Source organism: Lithobates pipiens, unplaced genomic scaffold (assembly GCF_037356315.1).
Source record: "Lithobates pipiens isolate NorthernLeopardFrog02 unplaced genomic scaffold, aLitPip1_a1.2 Scaffold_28, whole genome shotgun sequence".
Lineage (NCBI taxonomy): Eukaryota > Metazoa > Chordata > Amphibia > Anura > Ranidae > Lithobates > Lithobates pipiens.
This window is the reverse complement of record NW_027507789.1, coordinates 92836835-92858218: the sequence shown is the minus strand read 5'-3', so window position 1 is coordinate 92858218 and position 21384 is coordinate 92836835. Positions and strand designations below refer to the sequence as shown.

The window sequence follows — 21384 nt, the reverse complement described above, 5'->3', positions numbered from 1 at the left end:
TCCCTCCCACTCCTTTCTTCTGCTGTTCTCCCAGGATTGGCTGTTCCACAACTCAGCATGATTTGGCAAGCTGAAGTCATGCGGGGACTTTTCTGGGTTTTGACTGGATGTTAGTGATCATAGCAGACGTTCAGTGTAGGAAATACACAGGAGAAAATGTATGTTGATAAGGGGAGTGTAGAGGTGGGCAGGGAGTCTACTGACATCATGACTCCATCCACTGAGCCCTGGAAAACAAACCCACCCACAAAATCTGCAGTTTTTTGGGTATCATAGCGGACATAGGGAAGACATTTGACAGATAAGTATACATGCAGGAGGCATGTATATCCTTCTATATAACCAATATGGCAGTAGTTTAGAAAGGATGAGTGGGTTTACATCCACTTTAAATTAATGTATAACCCTCCCCCACCCCCTAAAATGTGTCCAAATATAATGTGTATCCTTAAATTAATTTAGAACCCTCCCCCACCTCCTAAAATGTGTTCAAATGTAATGTGTGTCCTTAAATTCAGGCAGAGTGCCTGATTCTTTTTTTTTGGCTCCCAAAGTCACCTCTAACCCTCCCCTCCCATACAATTTTGTCAATGGGCCATAAGAGGGGATGAGGAATCTGATAAGTGGGCCTTATATTTTTGTCTTTTTAAATACTCCTTCAAATAAATGTTATACTGATGTTGTACAAGAATGTTTTTGTGTAATCTGCTTGCAATGTTATGTGCAAAAGTACTTATATTTTTTTTCTTGTTTGACTCCACAGTTCAACGCCACAGGAATGGCAACTGTGGAGGGGTCATAGATGGGAAGCATGTCCACATTGTGCCACCACCCCATTCAGGATCTTACTATTATAATTATAAGGGGTTTAATAGTGTAGTGTTAATGGCGGTGGTGTCGGCACACTACGAGTTCCTCTATGTGGACATGGGGAAGAATGGCTAGATGTCGGATGGAGGAGTCTTTGCCCAGACAGAGTTTTACCAGTGTCTCCAGACTGGTGGCCTGGCATTGCCACCTGATGCGGACAACGTGGAAGGACTCCCCTTCATCTTCATTGCTGGTGAAGCGTTGGGTCTGGGCAAGCACCTGATGAGGCCATTCCCCCAAAGGACCTTCACCCTGGAGAGGAGGGTTTTTAACTACCGGCTGGCCAGAGCGAGAAGAGTTGTTGAGAATACCTTAGGGATAATGGCCAGCTGGTTCCGTCTGATTCTGACAGAAATCCATATGGCGGACTACAAAATCAACCACATCATCCTGTGCTGCTGCATCCTGCATAATTATTTAAGGAAACATTCCCAGAATTATCTAGCCTCAGTTGGGCCTGAGGCCGAACTTATTCCAGAGAACTCCCTGACAGGCCTGGATACTGCCCGTACTGGCTTGGCACCCCAAAGTGCCCTTGAAGATCGGGAGAGATAAGTTAATTATTTTATGGGTAGGGGGGCCATTGCAATGCCAGACAATGTATAAACTTTTTAGTAATTCAATAATTTTTTTCTGCTAAAATCTAGAATTTGATTTATTGCTTGCTTTTCTTTTTGGCTGTCTCCTAGGTTCTCCTAGTGCACTTGTAGTGCCAAGTGGATTTTCCTTTAGTAAATAAGCCCCATTGTCACTGTAAACACAAAATGACTTACAAAAATGGTATTGAAAGAAGAAGCCACACATTGTTGTATTTCAAAATGTTTACTGGGTGCACATTCACACATGTGCATTTATAAAATGTGTTAAAACTTTTTTTTCCATTTTTTTTTTTTTTTGGTTTTATTTTTTTTCCTCAATATAATTTTTTGGGTTTTCACAATATTTCTTTTTTCATCAATATATTATATTATTATGATTATTTTTTTTTTTTTAGATACAGGCATGTTTTTAAACATAACATACACAACTCTGGAACTTACAAAGTAAGTTCAACATATATAAAAACTGAAGGCAATATCAGACATTATAGTGTCAAAAATGTCTTGATATTGCCGCAAATATGATGGAGCGATGTCACCCCTGTAAAAGCCAAATTTTGAAGATGCATACAAATTGGGAGTCCAAATGGGTAATGTCAACATGTGTTATCTCCCATCATGGGGGATCAATGGATGTGTTTTGTGGGTACAATCCCTTCCTCTCATCTACTAGCGTTATGAGGAAGGGGTTGCACCCACAAAATGCATACATTGAAATCCCCTGATTGCAGATAGCACATGTTGACACACCGGTGCATCTTCAAAATTTGGCTTTTAAAATGTACAAATATAAAAAATAGAATCTAGCCATCTAAAAAGAAAATAAAGAACATGATCGATTTTGTTTTAGGGAAAAAGGGATTATATTCTCCCCAAAACATTAATCATGTTCTTCATTTCCTGTTGCATGATGTCAGGTCCCCATTCCATGCCATGATTTTGGTAATGAGGGTTTGGGTGCTGGTACTAGTAAAAGGTTCTGCCACTTCCCCTTCCACAAACAGAACACCACCTAAAATTGATGAAAAAATATGTATTTAGAAATATGCAGGCATACATAGATTACCTGAAGCTGGGGTGTCAGACACTCACCTGGTGGGATGCCCATGTCACTCACTTCCTCCACCTCTCCTTCCTCCACATCATTGGGGGGGTTCGGGCTTACTTCCCATTCAGGCTGGCGAGGTTGGGGGTCCCTGGGATCCTGTTGTCTGAGTATTTTCTCCTCTATGAGAATGAAACAAAAGGTATACTTAGTACACATATATTTGAGTCCAGAAATAGGAATATGAAACATTGCTTTGAAGTGGTGTACAATTGTCTGTTTGGGAAGAGATCCAAGTTAAAGACATGATTAAAATTCCCTTTTAACCAAACTGCAATACTTACCTTTTTTGGCGACGTTTCACAGATGAAGACACCCCAAGTATCCCCTGGAGCACTTACAAGTGTACTTTCAGTGCAATTTCAAGTAAACTTTGCACTTGTAGTGCAAAATTAATTTGCCTTTCATAAATAACCCCCTATGTCAAATTAACAAGGGACACCAACCTCCTTAAGGTTAAGAAAAAATACAAGATAATAATGTTATTGGTAACTTGAAACTCAAAAAAATATAATTATACATAGACACTATAAAATTATTTTTAAGTAATCGTAAAATAAATATTGATGAAATAAAAAATTATAAAAGATGAGTATAAAAAATAATTGTAAACATTATTATGGAGATCGGGCTTCTAAAAAATAGAATATTAGTCATGAGATGAGGATAAATAATGAAGAAAGAAGTTTGTGAGAACTCTGTGTCAATATGAGCAGCAAAACAACTTCATTCTTCTATCATTATAAAGAAGAAACTAATGTGCTGTATTAAAAGATCACAGAATTAGCAGCGTAAGGAATGTGCTAGCTCCAATACGAACAGTAGTTTTATCACACTGAGCGCTTCCGTCTCATACTTGCTTCAGAGCATGCGCCGTTTTTGGTCCGTCTGAACAGCATACAGACGAGCGGTTTTCCCAACAGAAATTGATTCCATTGGAAAGATTTAAAACATGTTCTATTTCTAGGTCCGTCAGAATTAAAAAAAATAAAAAATCTGATGAGGCATACACGCGATTGGATTATCTTATGAAATGATTCCGTCTGACTTTTTCTGCCGGAAAGTCCGGTCGTGAGTACATTAGAGTTTGAATGGTTTCATCTTGTACGCTCTCCATCCCCATTTGTAAATGTGATATTTCTGGCACGACAAGTTGAAGGCTGGCCGCAGGCCAGCCTGTATTTGTAGGAGGAGCCTGAGAGGGCTATTTAAACCTCCTCCTCTGTCAGGGCCAGTGTCGGTAGGTTTTTCTGGGTGGTAGCATGTCATTTCAGAGCTGCGGTCATGGCCCCAAACCCCCCCCCCCCCCCTCCCCTGGGTCCACACTGGCTCATGGAGGCCACCCTGCTGCGCCCCCCCTCCCCCTTTTTTCAGCCCCATGTTCCAGCATGGAGGGGGGTGGGAAGCTGTCGGCAGTGGCTTCTCCCAGCGTTTAGGCAGTCCATCACTCCTGCTCTAAATCTCCCCACAGCTTCGTGGGGACAGCCTGCATCCCTCCTGGTGAGGGGAGGTGGAGGTAGTCGGCCGCCACTGGCCCCCCTTACAGGCACGGAGCGCCCACCATTCTCCTCGTGGGGGGGGGGGAGGTAATCGACCGCGCCGACTCCCCCCCCCCCCCTCGCATATACAGTGCACCCGACTGATTCTCCTGGGGGGGGGGGGGAGGTAATCGGCCGCGCTGGCTCCCCCTCGTCCCCCCCCCCCCCCACCATGCAGTGCACCTGCCGATTCTCCTGGCCGGGGAGGGGGGAGGTAATCGGCCGCGCTGGCTCGCCCTCCCCCGCCCGCCCGCCTGCCTGGGGATCGCCTGCCAGCTCCGCTCTCCATGCTTCATTCCCACAAGGGAGCCGCACGCCTGGTGGGTCTCGGGTGCAGTGGGGGATGGAAGATTAGTGACTGGTGGGATGCAGCACTGAAGAAGTTTCTCCCGTTATGGGGAGAGGGGGGTTGGCTGGCTCCGCCCGCCGATTCTCCTGGTGAGGGGAGGTGGAGATAGTCGGCGCCGCCGGTTCCCCCTCTCCCCTCGCAGGTTCGGAGCACCCGCCGTTTCTCTTTGTGTGGGGGGGGGGAGGTAATCGGCCGCGCCGTCTCCCCCTCCCCCCGCACATTGCAGTGTACCCGCCGGTTCTCCTCGTGGGGGGGGGGGAGGTAATCGGCCGCGCCGTCTCCCCCTCCCCCCTCACATTGCAGTGTACCCGCCGGTTCTCCTGGCGGGGGGAGGGGGAAGTATTCGGCTGCGCTGGCTCCCCCCCCCCCACATAGGCGTTTTCTTGCAATTCAGCAACATCAATTAACCAGAAAGCTTACTTCCTAGTGCTACGTTCTGGTTTTCAGATATTCATAATTACACAGAAATGTTCTGGTGATGTGGATATGAAACTCATGAAAGCCATATAAATATTTACACAGGATATGAAGCTTTCATTTAACTTCTGACTGGTGGATCCTTTTCAAATCCAATTCATGTTTCAGCTGAATATCATTAAAATCCAGTGGGGCGTTGTTACACTGGGAACTGCACTGCACTTGCTGTGCGGGCTGCGATTCCGTACAGAGCAGAAACCCTTTCTCTGCGTTCAGGAGGCTCTGCAGCTCATTCAAATTATGTTTTACCTGACTAAACTGTAAGTACAATGTGCAAAGGGCACCCAGAGCAATTTCACGCATCTAACAACACTCCTGAGCTCCACGTGGTGGGCTTCCTGAGCTCCACGTGTTAGGTCCCCCCCACCCCCCGAGCTCCACGTGGTGGGCCTCCTGAGCTCCACGTGGTGGGTCCCCCCCCCCCCCGCCTGTGCTCCACATTATGGGTTTCCTCCTCCCCACCCACCTAAAGCTCCTCGTGGTAGGCCTCCTGAGCTCCACATGGTGGGACCCCCCTCCTGAGCTCCACGTGGTGGGCCTCCTGAGCTCCACGTGGTGGGTCTCCTCCCCACCCGCCTGAGCTCCACGTGGCGGGTCTCCTCACCCGCCTGAGCTCCACGTGGCGGGTCTCCCCACCCGCCTGAGCTCCACGTGGCGGGTCTCCCCACCCGCCGGAGCTCCACGTGGCGGGTTCCCCCCCCCGCCTTAGCTCCACGTGACATTTCTGTCACAGCGTTCAGTCTAGCGTTCCTGTCGCGGCATTCCTGTCGCAGCGTTCCGTCACAGCGTTCTGCGCTGCATTTCCGTCACAGCGTTCTGCGCTGCATTTCCGTCAGAGCGTTCTGCGCTGCATTTCCGTCACAGCGTTCTGCGCTGCATTTCCGTCAGAGCGTTCTGCGCTGCATTTCCGTCAGAGCGTTCGGCACTGCATTTCCGTCACAGCGTTCTGCGCTGCATTTCCGTCACAGCGTTCTGCGCTGCATTTCCGTCACAGCGTTCGGCACTGCATTTCCGGCACAGCGTTCTGCGCTGCATTTCCGTCAGAGCGTTCTGCGCTGCATTTCCGTCACAGCGTTCGGCACTGCATTTCCGGCACAGCGTTCTGCGCAGCATCTCCTGTCAGCAGTCTGTCCGGCATTATTGTCATAGCGGTCTGTCCAGCTTTTCAGTCATAGCGTTCTGGCCGGCATGTCTGGCATAGCGTTTCTGCCCCTGGATGCCTGTGATAGCATTCTGCCCCGGCATGTCTGTCGTAGCTTTCTGCCCCGGGTCTTCTGTCATAGCATTCTGCCCTGGGAATTCTGTCTGCCCCTGGACTGCTGTCATAGTGTTTTGCCCCTGGACTGCTGTGGCGTTTTGAACCAGGGTTTCTGTCATGGCGTTTCTGAACCAGGATTTCTGTCATGGCGTTTCTGATCCAGGATTTCCGTCATGGCGTTTCTGATCCAGGATTTCCGTCATGGCGTTCTCAACCAGGATTTCCGTCATGGCGTTCGCAACCAGGATTTCCGTCATGGCGTTCTGAACCAGGATTTCTGTCTTTGCATTCAGTCTCAGCGTGTTTTCGTGCTTTGCATTTCTGCCCAGGTTTCTGCTGTTGCGTCACTGTCGCAGTTTTCTGTTATAGCATTTCTGGCCCAGGATTTTGGGCTTTTCATTTATGCCTCAGCGTTTCAGTTTTGGTTGTTACTGTCATTGCGTTTTGCCTCTGTTTCTGTCACTAAGTTTCTGCTTCAGTGGTTAGTTTCAGCGCTTTCTGTCATGGTATTTTTCATCATGGCATGTCGTGTTTCTGTCTCAGCGTTTTCTGTCTCAGCATTTTCTGTCTCAGCATTTTCTGTCTCAGCGTTTTCTGTCTCAGCGTTTTCTGTCTCAGCGTTTTCTGTCTCAGCGTTTTCTGTCTCAGCGTTTTCTGTCTCAGCGTTTTCTGTCTTTGTGTTACTGCCAGCATGCCTGTCATGGTATTTCAGACTTGGTGTTCAGTCTCAGAGTTTCTCAGAGGGGCGTTGTTCACTCATGGCATACTCTGGTAGTCGTTTGTCTTTGTTGATTGTCATGTCCCATCGTGTCTGTGTCATGTTTTGTTCCTGGGTCAGGTAGCTAGGGCTCACACGTCAGGATCTGTCACGTCTATAGATCCATACGGGCTGAGGTTTCGTTTGTTAATTGATTGTTGTCCTCAATCTTCTCGCCCGTATACCATACGTCATACGTTGCATGTTCATTCACCACATCTATACAACTACCCACCACGGCCTGTGGGTACACTAGCCCTGAGTTTTCAGTTAATTACCTGCCTCTGCACTGCAGGTCACTCGGGCTCACTTACCACTCACATGTTGGGTGGGGGGGGGGTCCGTCCGTCAGGTTCTTTTACGTGCAGTGGTCTTGACTTTTCTGCTCATGTTTCATTCTTAGTTAGGCAGGGGGGTATTGTTGTTCTCATGTCTGGTTGTCTGTCTTTTCTCTAGTTTGTGTTTCAGGTTGGGCCGCCTTGGCATCCATACCGATATCATCCATGCTTGCTATCATTTCCTTCAGCCCGGCCGTGGTTGGGGGCTAGTCGTTTGGTGCTGATGTCTTTTCACCACTGGGCTCACCCTTGGGTCATGAAGCAGTCAAAAATGTTTTCCTTCAGTTGATGTCCTGTTGTGTTGAGGCCCTGGTTACTGCCCAGGGATGTATAGTCTCTCTCAGGGTGTTTGTTAAGCCACGTCCCTGTGTCGGTCCTTGGGGGGTAGGTTGGGCAGATGTCACAATGGTTTGGGATTCCACTCTTGGCTCTGATCTTGTTGAACTTATTGCCTGGAGTTCCACTTAGGGACATCAGTACAGTCGTCTTTTCCGATCCTCAGCTTGTTCCAATTAGGGGGGGCTTGGGTATGTCTGTTTCATGCCATGGGGACTATTTCCCTGGGAGGGGGTTTGGCCCTCCTTGGTTCAGGATTCTGTCCCAGCTGTTGGGTTCAGGCTGTAGCATGATCCGATCGTATCCTGTGGGACCTGGGTCCTGCGTCCGGTATGGTTTTTCCAGGATTGACAGTATTATTGCCATGATGCATGAGCCTTATCAGCTTACTCCGTCACATCCATCAGGTTTCCAGCTTTTCACACTCCTGCTAGTGGTCTTTTGCCACTTACCCTCTTGGGGGGGTATGTCTCTGGGCTATTTCACTGGTGTTCATTGGGGTATTTTGCGATCTTTTGCAGGGGTTTCCTCGGGCCAGGCCTTGTTCCTTTCCCCTCTCATTTCACAAGCAGTTCATTCTCGGGTCTGGGTGTCACGGGCATCCGGCTCATTTCAATCTTTCAGGGGATGTTCAGTTGGGTTCAGGGTAGTGTCAGGGGGTTCCTTCTCATCGCCAAGTCAGGAGTCGGTGTGTTCTTTTGCCATTGCGAACACTTTCTCGTTACTTGCTGGATACGTACTGCTGCCGCCCGAGAGCACACCTTTATCTGTGATGGTTCTTTACCTTCCCTTCTTCACCTAAATTTTGTGTCTTTTTGCCCTCTTCTCAGGCATACTGACCAGCTAGGCCAAGGCACACCTCAGGCCTTGGTTCTTAGGAGTATCGCATTTCTCGCTTGAAGACTCTGACTACAAGTTGAAGGCTGGCCGCAGGCCAGCCTGTATTTGTAGGAGGAGCCTGAGAGGGCTATTTAAACCTCCTCCTCTGTCAGGGCCAGTGTCGGTAGGTTTTTCTGGGTTCCCACCCACCCGTTCCCCAGTTTCATACATTCTCATAGTATTTTTGTTCTTATTCTTACATTCAGGGTATGCCCTCTTCTCAGGCATACTGACCAGCTAGGCCAAGGCACACCTCAGGCCTTGGTTCTTAGGAGTATCGCATTTCTCGCTTGAAGACTCTGACTACAAGGGTTAATTTATCATATATTTTTCACAGCACCATAGACTGTCTTAATTGCTTGTCTCTGTTTCCCTTTGCAAAAAAAAAAAAAAAAAAAAGCGGTCTCCACTCTGAGCTCTATCACAGGAATTGCAGCAGTTTTCTTTCACTCAACTTCTGTGACTTTTCTGCGCTCTACTCACCCACACCCCATGCTGGGCGTCAGTTTTGTTGCACATATGATGAATAAATTCCGCAATGTGATAGGGGCAGGTGAAATTGGGGTGTTTGATAAATGGTAGCTGCAAGACACATAGGACATACATTACCCTGGGGGAACAGGGTGCAACTGAATAAAGCAATCATAAAATGCAGAAAACATACATATAACTGTGCAGATATAGTCTTAAATGCTTCTGAATAACATTTCAGTAATGGATTACCAAAAATCATGTCCTCTACAGTAGAAAAATATATCTGCAAAACTATCATAACAAACATGTAGCTTGTTTTCATGTTACACTGTGGCAGCATTTCCTTGTCACAGGAATATACAGATGATTTTAGTGCTAGTTATGGCTTTGAATTTGATATTTCTTACCTGCAATGACACAAGGACATACATTACCCTGGGGGGAACAGAGTGCAACTGAAGAAAGCCCCCACTAGGTACAAGTTACTGCATTTTCCTTTCCACCTATTGTGCAGGCAGTGTTCTAGAAAAAGTGTCCCATTTTCAGAGCAGGATTTTAGTTCCAGGCTGCTGGACATATAGAAAACTATATAATATACACTTTATGTTTGAGGAGTGTCTATTTGTATACATTCTTTACATTCAGGTGACAGAACACTCAGATGTGAATAGGGGTGATTGAAATGAATGGGATTTGGCTTGTTGAGCGTTTTAGAGCTATAAGCTTCAAGCAGAAAATTGCTCAGGTGTAAACAGGCCTTATTGTAAATTCCCCTTCTATATTCTCCAAGATAAAATCAATCTTTAACACTTTTGAGGTTGGGCCCCTGTACTGGGAGAATTTAGAGGCTGCTGTGTCTGAGCAACTGACCTGACTCATAATGCAAGCCAAGAAATTCTGACTTTCTGTTTATGATTGGTTTGGATCAGGGATTCATAAAGCATGGAAGCCAGAGACAGCCTAGTCTTTGATGCAGTAGTAGTCTCCATATCTTAGTACAAGTTTACTTTAAGGCTCCTTTAACATGGACGTTTCCGATCAGGTCCATCTGTCATTATTTCAGGAGGGCCTGATTAGAAGGTCTGTTCATTCCTTTGGGCAGGTGGGTGTAAACAAGCTTCCTCTGTCCCTCTTTCCTCCTAATTTTTTCCACATTTTGGTCTGATCTATATACATTGAGGGGAAAAAAGTATTTGATCCCCTGCTGATTTTGTATGTTTGCCCACTGACACAGAAATGATCAGTCTATAATTTTAATGGTAGGTTTATTTTAACAGTGAGACAGAATAACAACAAAAATATCCAGAAAAACACATTTAAAAAAAGTTATATATTGATTTGCATTTTAATGAGTGAAATAAGTATTTGACCCCTTCGCAAAACATGACTTAGTACTTTGGGTCATTGTCATGCTGGAATACCCATTCATGACCTATTTTCAATGCCCTGGCTGAGGGAAGGAGATTCTCACTTAAGATTTGATGGTACATGGCACTGTCCATCATCCCTTTGATGACGTGAAGTTGTTCTGTCCCCTTAGCAGAAAAACACCCCCAAAGCAAAATGTTTCCACCTCCATGATTGACGGTGGGGATAGTGTTTTTGGGGGCATAAGCAGCATTCCTCCTCCTCCAGACACAGCAAGTTGAGCTGATGCCAAAGAGCTCAATTTTGGTCTCATCTGACCACAACACTTTCACCCAGCTCTCCTCTGAATCATTCAGATGTTCATTATAAAACTTCAGCCGTGCCTGTTCCTGTGCTTTCTTGAGCAAGGGGAACCTTGCAGGTGCTGCAGGATTTCAGTCCTTCATGGCGTAGTGTGTTACCAATTGTTTTCTTGGTAACTATGGTCCCAGCTGCCTTGAGATCATTGATACGATTCTCTCATGTAGATCTGGGCTGATTCCTCACCGTTCTAATGATTATTGAAACTCCACAAGGTGAGATCCTGTGTGGAGCCCCAGACTAAGGCTGGGTTCACACTGCTGCGGGGGGAGATCCGGATGTGATTCGCACCGCAAATCACATCCGATCTCCGTAGCGATGTGAGTTCAGCCATACAGATAGTATGGCTGAATTCGCATCGCTCACGCAGCAAACTCGCACCGGACCCTTTTTTTGGTCCGCAACAGAATCGGATCGCATGGGGGTTCACACCACGCGATCCGATTCCTGTGCGAGTCAGCAGATCGCACTGCGATATGCGGACGGATCTGGGGGTGTCATTAACATATCATTGACACTCCCAGCCGTCCGCATAGGGCAGTGTGAACTGCCGGCGGGAGTAATGCGATGCGGGAAAACGCAGCGGATTCGCGGCGTTCCCGCATCGCAGCGGTGTGAACCCGGCCTGAGGGAGATTGACAGTTATTTTGTGTTTCTTCCATTTGCGAATGATACACCAACTGTTATCACCCTCTCACCAAGCTGCTTGGCGATGATCTTGTAGCCCATTCCAGCCATGTGTATGTCTACAATCTTCTCCCTGACATCCATGGACAGCTCTTTGGTCTTGTTCATGGTGGAGAGATTGGAGTCTGAATGAGTGATTGCTTCTGTGTACAGGTATCTTTTATACGGATAACAAGCTGAGATTAGGAAAGGGAGTGCTCCTAATCTCATCTTTTTACCTGTATAGAAGACACCTGGGAGCCATAAATCTTGCTGATTGATAGGGGATTAAATACTTATTTCACTCATTAAAATGCAAATCAATTTATAACTTTTTTGAAATGCGATTTTCTGGATATTTTTGTTGTTATTCTGTCTCTCACTGTTAAAATAAACCTACAAGTAAAATTATAGACTGATCATTTCTTTGTCAGTGGGAAAACGCACAAAATCAGCAGGGGATCAAATACTTTTTCCCCTCACTGTAGTTGTATATAAAATGCACTTTTTATCTTTCAAAAAGTGTTTCCCAGTGCGAAACCTTTTTAATGTTTTTGTACTTTAATATCTACCTTAAATCACATTGCAATTTTCATATTATACGTGTTTGTAGCTTAAATGCTGAAATTTGCACTTAAAACTATAATTTTGCAACATTTGTAAAATGTCAGCAAAAACTTGGCTGTGCCTGTAAATTTTGGGTGTCATTTCAGTAAATTTAAATCTGGTAAATTGGTAACACTGGCTGTATTCTCAGTGTAGAATATCAGTTTAGTGTGAATATAGTGATAGGTGAGTGTAGTGTGACCATTCATTTGAACTTTAGTGTCAGTTTTTGTGAGTGTAGTGTGCTGCCCCAACGGGGCATAGAATTTATATATACTGTTTTCCTAACCATTTTCTATGGACATTTATATTTAGTTCACTTGCTGCCATCTAGTACCTTTTGTAGTAATGTACTTGTTTCTTATGTTCCTTTCCCCTTTATGTTATGACACACTTCCTTTATATGTAATGCTCCACCCTTCTTTCTGTTATTGTACTTCCTGTGTCATGGATGCAGCTACAAGCCACATGTAGCAGGACACAGGTATTCTGCATTATAAATTACAGACAATATCATCTTTTGACTGCATAAATACCACATCCTATTCATCTACTGTAACCTGATTTTACAGAATAAAGGCATCTTTGTGGATGGAATCGGTATTTGGTGAGTTCAAACTATCTAATGATAGTCTTCAGTGATCATATCTTATACAGGCCAGGCATAGAGGTCTCACAAGGGATAGTCGCTTCACAAAAATTGGAGTCAGAATAGTCAAAAGATGTATAGAATTCCCACAGCCTGCTATGATATGTGTGCGCCTGATCTGTAATCAGGGACATCCACCATCTTCTGAAGCACATGGTTGCACAAGTTTACTGCACCTCATGTGAATGTTAAAAACGGTTTCTCTACTTTTGAACTGCGTTACTCCACCTGTCTAAGCTGCCGTTTGTCTTCTTAACCACTTGCCGACCACCGCACGACGATGTACGTCGACAGAATGGCACGGGCAGGCATATGGGCGTACCTGTACGTCCCTGCCCCCCCCCCCCCCCCGGTGCCAGCGGCGGTCGGTTTTCGTTCAGAAGCGATCCGGGATGAGGGGGCGGCCATTCATTCATGGCCACCCCCTCTCGATCGCTCCTGACGAATGGAAGTGAGGCGTGACATCACTTCCTCTCCTGTAATGTAAACACAGGAGAGGAAGTGATGTAATCTCTCCTCCGTGTCGGTATTTTTCGTTCCGGCACCGAGGAGAGAGGATCGGTGAGTTGCACCAACACGACACTTCACAGTAGAACATGCCAGGCACACTCACACCCCCCTTCACCCCCCGATCACCCCCCCAATCACCCCTGCCCCCCCAGTCACAGTGACACTAATAGCATTTTTTTTTTTTTTGCATTGGTGTCATTTGTGACTGTAATAACTGTTAGGGCAGTTAGGGTTAGCCCCCTTTAGCTGTAGGGTACCCCCCTAACCCCCCCAATAAAGGTTTAACCCCGTGATCACCCCCCGTCGCCAGTGTCACTAAGGCTGAGTTCACATTGCAGCGGTTTATGAGAAAGGATGTGATTCGCACCGCACTGCAGTGCAAATCACATCCGATCTCTGTGTGATTCGAGTTCAGCCATACAGATAGTATGGCTGAATTCGCGCTGCACCCGCCGCAAATTCGCACGGGACCCTTTTTTTGGTCCGCAGCAGAATCGGATCGCATGGGTGTTCACACCATGCGATCCGAGTTTGCAGATCGCACTGCGATATGCGAACTGATCTGGGGTGTCATTAACATTTCACTGACACTCCCAGCAGTTCGCATAGGGCAGTGTGAACTGCCGCCGGGAGGCATGCGATGCGGGAACCAGCCGCAGATTCGTGGCGTTCCCGCATCGCTCCAGTGTGAACCCAGCCTAATAAGCGATCGTTTTTCTGATCGCTGTATTAGTATCACAGGTGACGCTAGTTAGGCAGGTAGGTATTTAGGTTCGCCACAGCTTTTTATAACACCAGGGACCCCCATATACTACCACATAAAGCCCCCTGATTGCCCCCTAATTAACCCTTTCACCAGTGATCACCATATAACTGTTACAGGTGACGCTGGTTGGTTAGTTATTTTTTTATAATTTCAGGGCACCCGCCATTTATTACCTAGTCTCACTAGTGTACCCCTAAATTTAGGGGTGTCTACTTTCCAAAATGGGGTCATTTGGGGGGGTTTGTGCCATCTTGGCATTTTATGGCCTTCAAAACTGTAACACCCTTAGAAAGCCTGAAGGCGGTGCTTGGTTTTCGAGGCCCCGTACGCGGCTAGGCTCCCAAAAAGTCCCACATATGTGGTATCCCCGTACTCAGGAGAAGCAGCAGAATTTATTTTAGGGTGTCATTTCACATATGCCCATGGCATGCGTGAGCAATATATCATTTATTGACAACTTTGTGAAAAAAAAAAAAGTTTGTAATTTTCCCGCAACTTGTGGCAAAATATAAAATATTCCATGGACTCAACATGCCTCTCAGCAAATAGCTTGGGGTGTCTACTTTCTAAAATGGGGTCATTTGTGGGGGTTTTGTGCCATCTTGGCATTTTATGGCCTTCAAAACTGTAATAGGTAGTGAGGAGTGAAGTCAAATATTTACGCCCTTAGAAAACCTGAAGGCGGTTCTTGGCTTTCGGGGCCCCATACGTGGCTAGGCTCCCAAAAAATCCCACACATGTGGTATCCCCGTACTCAGGAGAAGCAGCAGAATTTATTTTCACCTATGCCCATAGCATGTGTGAGCAATATATCATTTAGTGACAACTTTGTGTAAAAAAAAAAAAAAAAAAATTTTTTTTTGTCATTATTCAATCGCTTGAGGCAAAAAAATAAAATATTCAATGGGCTCAACATGCCACTTATCAATTTCCTTAGGGGGTCTACTTTCCAAAATGGGGTCATTTGGGGGGGTTTTGTACTGCCCTGCCATTTTAGCACCTCAAGAAATGAGATAGGCAGTCGTAAACTAAAAGCTGCGTAAATTCCAGAAAACGTACCTTAGTTTGTAGATGTGACAACTTTTGCGCAAACCAATAAATATACAGTTATTGACTTTTTTTTTTACCAAAGACATGTGGCTGAATACATTTTGGCCTAAATGTATGACTAAAATTGAGTTTATTGGATTTTTCTAATAACAAAAAGTAGAAAATATAATTTTTTTTCTAAATTTGCGGTCTTTTACGTTTATATCGCAAAAAATAAAAATCGCAGAGGCAATCAAATACCATCAAAAGAAAGCTCTATTTGTGGGAAGAAAAGGACGCAAATTTTGTTTGGGTACAACATTGCATGACCGCGCAATTACCAGTTAAAGCAGCGCAGTGCCAAATTGTAAAAAGACCTCTGGTCATTGACCAGCAAAATGGTCCGGTCTGAAAGTGGTTAAAGAGACTATTATTTCTTGAAAAAATGTGAAAAATATCTAGACAAGACTCTGAGCACCCTTTTGTGGCTGAACCAAAGCAGATTCATCATGACGCATATGTACAGGGAGCAGATTCTGCAGATATTGCCGAACAGAGTGTAAGACCCAAATGTACAATAAAACCTACAGAGAAAATGATGAAACCACTAGAGATGAGTTCTCCAGCAATCTGTCAGACTTATGGGACAGAACTTCACACTGCATGTCAGTTTTGTCACACTTTAAATGATCAACCAGCTGAACTAAGAGACTCTATAGATCACTTATGCCGCGTACACACGATCAAACAATCCGGTGGAAAAGTCCGGCAAACTCAAGTCCGCCAAACAATCCCCCCGTGTGTAGCCTCCGGCATACTTTTTTGACCCAACAGTACGGCGGACTTAGAATTTCGGTTTGCACAACAATCTACCCACCGTACTCGCATTTCGGCGGACAATCCGGCCGTGTGTATGCCAGTCCGCCGTACTTTTGAAATGAGCGGACTTTTCCCGCCCGGAGAAAAGTCCGCTCATTTCGAGCGGGTCTCCAGGTAGGCGGGGCCCACGAAGGAGACGCCGCTGGCTCCGCCGCCTGGTATGGACTTAAAGGGGAACCCCAACGCCGAAAAAAATCGGCGTGGGGGTCCCCCCAAGTCCACAACAGACCCTTGTCCGAGCACGCTACCCGGCCGGCCAGGAAAGGGGGCGAGCGAGCGCCCCCCCCTCCTTAGCCATACCAGGCCGCGTGCCCTCAACATGGGGGGTGCCCTGGAAGGGGGGGGCCGCGCGGCCCCCCCACCCCAAAGCACCTTGTCCCCATGTTGATGAGGACAAGGGCCTCTTCCTGACAACCCTGGCCGTTGGTTGTCGGGGTCTGCGGGCGGGGGGCTTATCGGAATCCGGGAGCCCCCTTTAATAAGGGGGCCCCCGGATACCGGCCCCCCACCCTATGTGAATGAGTATGGGGCACAATGTACCCCTACCCATTCACCTGTAAAATAAAAGTACAAAAAAAAACACAACACACGAGATAAAATACTTTATTGCACAGCTCCGGGGGTCTTCCGTCTTCGGGGGTCTTCTCGCCGGACTCCTCCGCTATCTTCTTGTAGCTCTTTTGCTAGCGGAGGAGTCCGGCTTTCTTCCTCGCCGCCGGCCTCTTCTCCCGACTTCGGGGGTCTTGTCCCCCTCTTCGGTTCTTCTGCCGGGCCACTGCGCCTTCTTATAGCTCTTTTACAGGCGGTGGCCCGGTCTTCTGTCGCCGCTACCGCCTTCCGTTCTTCTTCTTCTTCTTCTCCTGGAGATGTTGACTCGACGCTCTCTCCAGCCACAATGCCAGAGATGGCTTTATGTCACATGGGCTGGTCACATGGGTTGATGTCACATGGGGACTGTGACATCGTAAGGGGGCGGGGTCATCATGTGACACCAACCCATGTGACAAAAAGCCATGTGGCACCGCCCCTTGTCCCTATATAAGTGGCCGTGCAGCGCATCCCTGGCATTATGGCCGGAGAGAGCGTCGAGTTAACATCTCCAGGAGAAGAAGGGGAAGAAGAAGAAGAACGGAAGGCGGCAGCGGCGACAGAAGACCGGGCCACCGCCTGTAAAAGAGCTATAAGAAGGCGCGGTGGCCCGGCAGAAGAACCGAAGAGGGGGACAAGACCCCCGAAGTCGGGAGAAGAGGCCGGCGGTGAGGAAGAAAGCCGGACTCCTCCGCTAGCAAAAGAGCTACAAGAAGATATCGGAGGAGTCCGGCGAGAAGACCCCCGAAGACGGAAGACCCCCCGGAGCTGTGCAATAAAGTATTTTATCTCGTGTGTTGTGTTTTTTTTTTGTACTTTTATTTTACAGGTGAATGGGTAGGGGTACATTGTACTCCATACTCATTCACATAGGGTGGGGGGCCGGTATCCGGGGGCCCCCTTATTAAAGGGGGCTCCCGGATTCCGATAAGCCCCCTGCCCGCAGACCCCGACAACCAATGGCCAGGGTTGTCGGGAAGAGGCCCTTGTCCTCATCAACATGGGGACAAGGTGCTTTGGGGTGGGGGGGCCGCGCGGCCCCCCCTTCCCCAAGGCACCCCCCATGTTGAGGGCACGCGGCCTGGTACGGCTAAGGAGGGGGGGCCCCGCCTACCTGGAGACGGGCTCGAAATGAGCGGACTTTCCTCCGCGTGTGTGGGCGAGTCCGTTCATTTCGAAAGTACGGCGGACTTAGTACGGCGGACTTAGTACGCCGTATTAGTCCGCTGAAAAAGTGTCGTGTGTGGGCAAGTAGCCCGTTTGAAAATTCCGACGGACAGTTTGGCGGACGTCCGCCAGACTAAGTACGTCGGACAGACGGCTACGTGTGTACGCGGCTTTACAGTATCTGCCACGTACGAATGCTACCAGGTGCTGTTTGCAAAATACACAGCTTTCTTGCAGAATTATATTATAGAGGACTCTTCAGCAGAACTGACCAGGGCTGATGCACTAAACCAACAAAAGGATCTCTTAGTGTAAAATTCCCAGCGTAAGGCAGAACTCTGCATTGCTCAACTGCAGGAGATCAGGTCTCACAGATCCACATCAACCAAGCACTCTACAGGTTCTTCTAGATCTTCTCGTTCCAGAAGTTCAACATTAAGGTAATGGAGGCCTGTGTTGATGCAGAAACAAAAAAAGTGCAAAGCTCCGTTGCCAGAAGAGAAGCAAACTAGAAACACAAAAGGCAAGGATGTAAGCTCAAGAAGCAGAAATAGAAACACAAAAGGGAGGGGGGGGGGGGGGGCGTGGCTGGCTGCCTGAGGACATGGCCGCTTGATAACTGAGCTCCAGCTCTGTGGGATCCGACAGACTTACAAGCAGAGGTAAGACTGTAAATTACACACCCTTCAGAAGATGAACTCTCAGAGAGGTAGGGGAAGCATGCAGGGGAAGAGGAAAGAACGGGAAGGGCCCGTAAACTCAGACTTTTACAGGCCATCGGACACGCGGCAGTCACAAGATGGCGCCGGCGCTCGCTCAATGAGGAGAGCTGAGGTGGCTGCAGCGGCTAAGCATACAAATCAGCAGCTTGACTCTGTTTTGTTATGGGCAGCTGTTCTCCTCCATCCACACTTAACAGCCCAGTCAAGCAGAGGAGGAAACTGATCGATGATGGAGTCACAGGGACTGAGACCCCTTGTCACTGATCAGCAAGCAGACATTAATGGCTTTGGTGAAAAGCTAGATACTTTCCCAACAATGGGACAACCTATTCTAGATTCTGCTCTCAAGGACATGCTGATTACATTACGTGGAGCACTGCAGCATGACATCTCTAACTTTATGAAGCAAACTAACAGAGATAGCAGCCTTAGGAGACAGGGTGGATCACTTAGAGAACAATATGAGTGATTACACACTGGCCCATAATGAAATGGTAGATGCTCATAATGATCTCGTAGAAGAAATCCGTAATATGAAAATCAAAATGGTGGATATTGAAGTCCGTTCCCGAAGGAACAATGTGAAATTTAGAGGTGTTCCTGAATCGGTCCCTCCGGGAGAACTCCACACATATCTACAAAAAATGATAGTCATATTACTCCCTACGATAAAAGCAATGATAGGGCCCATCGCCTTCCAAAGCCGTCGTATCTACCTGACCGTGTACCGAGAGACGTGATAGCTAGGAACCACTACTTTCACGTCAAGGACCAGCTTATGGACTTCTCCCGCAAATGCAATTCTTTACCAGAGCCTTATCCCGGAATATCACTATACATAGACCTCTCACAGGCCACCATACAAGCCCGCAAAAACCTCATCATCATTACCAAGATATTGAGGAATAACAATATTCTTTACAAATGGAAGTTTCCAACCAAATTTTCAATTGAAAGAAACAACCATACCTCAACTATAACTACTTTATAACTACTTTAGAGGAAGGCTTGGAGCTAAAGAAGTCCTGGGGACTCCTCCCACAGGATGAAGAGGATATTGCGGACCCGCCGACTACCACCTGAACACTTCAGACCTGCTTTATTCAACAGCACTAGCAATTACCAGTTCTGTTAATCCTAAGTCACCACCATACAGCAACCTAGGATCCTGTCCAGTTGGACTTTATACCCATGTCGGATATTAGTACAGGAACTATCTGTACCCTGACATTCATCCGTTGTTCTCTATTATGGGTCTACAACAATGCAAGTACCGGTAACCTGTTTTTTTTTTCTTCCCTTCTGTTGTTGTTTGTTAGTGTTGCCACGTTCACCTCTTACTCACCAACCACTGTGAACTATACATTTGCATTCTAAAGGTCTTTGATGGTTCTTAAGTTCCTATCATTTAACGCCAAAGGTATAATAGCCCATACAAGAGAAGGGCTTTGTGGAAGGAAGCTGAAATGTTTTATGTGTGCAAGAATCACACTTTTTGGCTGGAAAACCTCCCAGTTGTACCCATAAAAACTTCCCTTACATCTATCAAGCCAATTATAAGACAAAGAAAAGGGGTGTTATAGTAGCAATAAGAAATTCAACCTCCTTTAAGTTACTTGCATCCCTGTAAGATGCCGAAGGCAGATATATAATTCTGGTTGCAGAATTGATTGGAGCTATATATACCATCATTAATATGTATGCCCCCAAACAGACATCCAGTGAAGTTCATCAGAAAACTCTGACCAAAGCCTACTCCATCCAGAAAGGCCAACTTTTAATTTGCCGTGACTTCAACATTCCCATGGAACCCGGCATAGATACCACTTCTAGGAACTCAATGGGAGACCTGGTCTCAAGCTGTTTCTGCTGCAAGAGGATCTCCATGACCCCTGGCGCTACCATCACACGACAGAAACACAAAAGGCAAAGATGAAAGCTCAACAAGCAGAGGCAGATTCCCAATTAGATTCCCAATTAAAGATTCTGCAAATGGAAGGGGAGAAAGCAGCTGCCCTGGCAAGGCTGGGAGTCCTCGAACAAGAGATGGGAGAAAGTGCTTACTCAGACTGGTCCATCGCAGCAGAACTGCAAGACCCATTCGAACACACCAGTGCATGTGTACTAACGCATAATGTTTGCAATGATACAGAGTTATCTCCTGTACATCTTACTAACAACACTGTTCTGACTCTCAACACAGAAACCTCTCAGCTCCAAATGCCTAAGCCTCTTCAAGTCTACAACACAAGTGCATCTATGCAGCACACCGCATCACCTCTTGCTGACAACAAGGTGACTTCCACTGACAAGCTGCAGCTCAAGCCACAGCCAGCACAAGCCTTAGGGACTACACCACAGAAGCCGCTTTTCACTATCCTCACTTGAGGCACCTTGTTAATGAAATTCCTGGAATGGACATAAATGCTTAAATCTTGATCTTGCTGGGAACAGACGGTCTCAGAATACACAAAGTACGCAAGCAGTGAAATGGACCTGATGATGCCCCTTATGCACAAAAACTTGATCTAGGCTGGGTAATCGAGGGTGATGTATGGTTGGATAGAATGGGTACATCATCCGAGATCCACTCCTTCAAAACGTACATGTTAGGAAATGGACCTGCATCCCACTTCAAACAGTGCCTTCACCATTACGAAGTAAAAGAGAAGCCTCTTGACATCATCCAAGTGCCTGATGTCACTTCTAACCTTTGTGATGCCAACCTAGGTACCACAGTGTTTTGTACTACAAGCGATGACAACAAAATAGCCTTGTCAGTCAAAGACAAAGAGTTCATAAAAATAATGGCCATACCACCTGTACAGAGAAGCCTGGGCCTACGGTGGGACATATTAAAAGACACCTTCGGTTTTCAAGTCAGCTCTGCAGACAAGCCATTTACCAAATGTGGTGTTCTGTCAGTGGTGAACAGCCTATACGATCCAGTGGGATGCGTAGCTCCCATCACCATACAAGGTAAATCCTTACTTAGACAGTTCTCAGACACTATTAAATATTGGGATGCTCCACTACCAATAGACAAGCTTTCAAAGTGGGAGTCCTGGAAACAATTTCTACATGCCTTTAATGG

The 21384-nt window shown here is 46.7% G+C and overlaps 1 protein-coding gene and 1 long non-coding RNA gene across 2 annotated transcripts in view; one reads left to right on the top strand and one right to left on the bottom strand.

Moving 5' to 3' along the window:
* Window positions 1–21384, top strand: part of STAC2 (SH3 and cysteine rich domain 2) — a 1207844-nt gene that overhangs the window by 207958 nt on the left and 978502 nt on the right. The window lies entirely within an intron of this gene.
* LOC143934870 (uncharacterized) lies at window positions 1806–9533 on the bottom strand. The gene is made up of 3 exons (XR_013263400.1): window positions 9388–9533; window positions 2562–2696; window positions 1806–2481 (listed from the first exon to the last, which is right to left on the bottom strand). It is a non-coding gene; the product is annotated as an uncharacterized LOC143934870 (long non-coding RNA).